This window comes from Pseudophryne corroboree, chromosome 1 (genome assembly GCF_028390025.1).
Source record: "Pseudophryne corroboree isolate aPseCor3 chromosome 1, aPseCor3.hap2, whole genome shotgun sequence".
In the NCBI taxonomy this organism is placed as follows: Eukaryota; Metazoa; Chordata; class Amphibia; order Anura; family Myobatrachidae; genus Pseudophryne; species Pseudophryne corroboree.
Genome location: NC_086444.1, coordinates 376,162,844 through 376,166,471, shown reverse-complemented (window position 1 = coordinate 376,166,471; position 3,628 = coordinate 376,162,844). Strand labels below are relative to the sequence as shown.

The window sequence follows — 3,628 nt, the reverse complement described above, 5'->3', positions numbered from 1 at the left end:
AGGAGGTTGAATGTGCAACATTCCCTGGAAAAAAGTTTGCACATCCTGCAGGTTAGCAATTTTCTTTTGGAACCATACAGTCAATGCTGACACTTGTACTCTCAAGGAAGCCACCCATAAACCTTTATGCATTCCTGCTTGAAGGAGTGCTAAGACTCTGGAAACTCTGAAACCAAAAGGTAAAATTTTTGAATTACCTTGTGTGAGAATCTTCTTGCCTTCAGGATGGAAGTCTCAAAAGCCACGCTGTCAAAGACAGTTGATCCAGGTGCTTGTGATAACCAAGACCCTGAGACAGTAGATCTAGACGTTGAAGGAGTAGGAATGGAGCATCCATCAACATCCTCTGCAGATCTGTGTACAAATGTCTTCTGGACCAAGCCGAAGCTATTAGTATCACAGCACCTTTACCTTGTCTTACCTTTGGCATCACTCTGGATCACAAGGCGATTGGTGGAAACACATGAGCCAGACGAAGGTTGACAAGTCATCCACAAAGGTGTGATGAGATCTATCTCTGGTAACCATTATCTACCAGAGTTTGTAAGACCTTGGGGTGTAAAGCCCATTTGTTTGCATCGAAAAGCACTTAAGCCGGCGCTGGCTGTTTCTCCAATAGTAAATAATTAGAAAACTATGGATGATTGTAAAAGCACACTTAGATTTATTTACTAAACATCAATTAATAAAATAAAATAAATAATAAAATTCACATATACACATGAAGTTTAAGGGCATATATGGAGCTGTGAAGCATTTGAATGTGCTGCTAATAAGTGTCCACTATGGATCCCGGACTAGAACACTGGACAAAGTTCCCTGGGGAAGAGAAATGAAATACAGCTGGTGTTACCCGTGAGGCCGGAGGCTTCCAGAGGCTTTAGAAAACAGCAAGCAAGCTGTATCACTTGTATTCAAGCTGGGTCTCTCCAGTCGGTGCTGTAATGTGAATGTCCCACAGAGAAAAATTCCAAAGCAGGTGTTCCAAAACTGATTATTAGAAGTCCATATCTGGATCCGTTGTGATGTGGAGCATCACATTACAGCACCGATTATTACTTATTAGCAGCACATTCAAATGCTTCAGAGCTCCATATATGCCCTTAAACTTCATGTGTATATGTGAATTTTATTATTTATTTTATTTTATTAATTGATGTTTAGTAAATAAATCTAAGTGTGCTTTTACAATCATCCATAGTTTTCTAATTATTTACTATTGGAGAAACAGCCAGCGCCGGCTTAAGTGCTTTTCGTTGTAAAAATTTCTATTGGGACTGACAATCCCTTGCTGGCAGCTGTGACAGCGCGTCTGGAATTGCTCTTTTCCATTTGTTTGCATGAATGGTGTGTTGACTGAGAAAATCTGCTACCCAGTTTAGGACTCCCATCATGAATACTGCAGACAAGGCTGGATAATGAAGTTCTGCCCACCTTAACGTGTTCATTGTGTTTTGGCTTCTTCATTGTGTTTTGGCTGTGCGTTCCTCCCTGATGGTTGAGGTACGCTACTGCCATAGCAATGTCCAAGCGGATTCAAACTGGTTTCATCAGAAGGATATTCTTTGCCTGAATAAATGCCATATATATATGGCCCTAAGTTCCAATATATTTATTGGCAGGCAACTTTCTTCCTTGGTACACTGCCCCTGGAAACAACTCCTTCCTGACACTTCTCCCCAGCCTTGCAGGCTGGCCTCCATTGTCAGAGTTTCCCAATCTGATATCCAAAGGAGCCTCCCTTTGTCCAGATAGGATGTCTGTAACTACCAAGCTATTGACCTCCTAACTTCCATAGGAAGACCATAATCTGCGCTTTTATTGTCTGATGAAAACCTTTCCACTTGGAAAGGATCAGACGATGCAGATGTATCGAGTGGAACTGAGTATACTCCATCATGTCGAATTTGTACACCATCAAACCCATCACACGCATTACCGCGTGAATGAATACCATTTGACCGTGTAGCAACTCCTCAATCCTTAAGTGAATTTTGGATATTTTGTTCAGAGGTAAAATTACTCTCTGAATACCCAATTCCAACACAGCCCCTAAGTGAGTCATCCGTTGTGATGGAACCAGAGACGACTTTGCCCACTTTATGAGCCAACCGTATCTCTATAACAAGCTGTTGTCTGTTACAGATGACACTGAACAATTCCTGAGACTGTGCCAGGATTAATAAATCGTCGTGGTATGGATTTTTTAAAATCCATATCCCCTGCGAACGGAGATAAGATGCCATCACCACCAGAATTTTGGTGAATACTCTGGGAGCTGTGGTCAGTCCACATGATAGAGCCTGAACTGAAAATTATGCTGGAGGATAGCAAACCCGACATAGTGCTGATGGGACAGTGCTATAGGAATTTGTATATATGCATCCTCGATATCCAGGGATATCATAAAATCCTCCTGCTCCATGGCCACAATAATGGAACGTAAAGTCTCCATATGAAACCCGAGGCAACCAAATGTACTTGTTCAGCGCTTTGAGATTGAGTATGGGCCGGAAAGACCCATTTGGCTTCTGGACTATAAACAGGTTGGAATAAAAACCTTGCCCTCATTGTGCAGCAGGAACTGGAATTATCATTCCTGACTGAAGCAACTCCTGAACTGCCTCTTGCAAAGCCCTGGTCTTCGTTTCCATTGAAGACGGGCTGGTACAAACTTTTAATGAGGGTGTTTCTTGAAAACACTTACAGCATCTGGTATTCCCAGGTTGTTTACCATCCAAGTACTAACCAGGACCAACACTGCTTAGCTTCCAAGATCAGAGAAGATTGGGCATGTCCAGTGTGGTGTGGCTGTAGATCATAACCGTGAGATACCGCTTGTTACACCAAGGCATCTGTAGTAGACTGCTGCCAGATCTGTGCAAACTGAAGAAGTCAGCCTCCCACCCTGTCCTGTACCATCAGGCTGATGGCTTATCTTCGGATTTGAAAACCGGTCCTCTGGTAGGCCAATACCTTTTAGTTTTACCAGACTAGTTGGATTGGGACTGTTTGACATTACCCTTTCCTCTTGCTTTTCCTTGATTCCGAAAGAACCGAAAAGCTGGAAACTAGGCTTGAATTTATGTGTGAAAGGAAACTTCACTTTCCTGGAGTCTGCTTCTGACTCCAAAATACTATTTAATTCTTTACCAAAAAGAATATCTCCAGTAAACAAGGATAAGACTCCAGAACCTTCCTGGATTCTGAGTGAGCCTCTCATATACATAGCCAACCCGCTCTGCGAATTGCTACTACTGAAGCTGATGCCTGAGAGGCAATTGTACCCATATCCAGGGCCGCTATTGCTGCCTGTTTGATATATGCAATATGGGATTTGTGCTCTCTGGATGCCATTGGAAGATCCTCCTTCAATGCATCAGCACAGGCTGCCACTGCTTATGCCATCCAGGCTGAAGCCATGGCTGGTCTAATAATTGCCCAAGACAAGGAAAAAATTTTTTTTTAGAAAACCATCGACTCTCCTATCCGTAACATTATTTATTTATGTTGAAAACAAAAGTAATGTAGATTTTCGCACCAATCTATGACATGCGAATCTACTTTGGGAGCCACCTCCCTTTTTTAAACAGTCCCCAGCTGGACGAGGATAATTGGAATTCCATTT

General features: G+C 42.4%; 1 pseudogene; it reads right to left on the bottom strand.

The window, feature by feature from the left end:
* Window positions 1-2,700: 2,700 nt before the first annotated feature.
* LOC134949764 (5S ribosomal RNA) lies at window positions 2,701-2,819 on the bottom strand (annotated as a pseudogene).
* Between the last annotated feature and the right edge of the window lie 809 nt (window positions 2,820-3,628).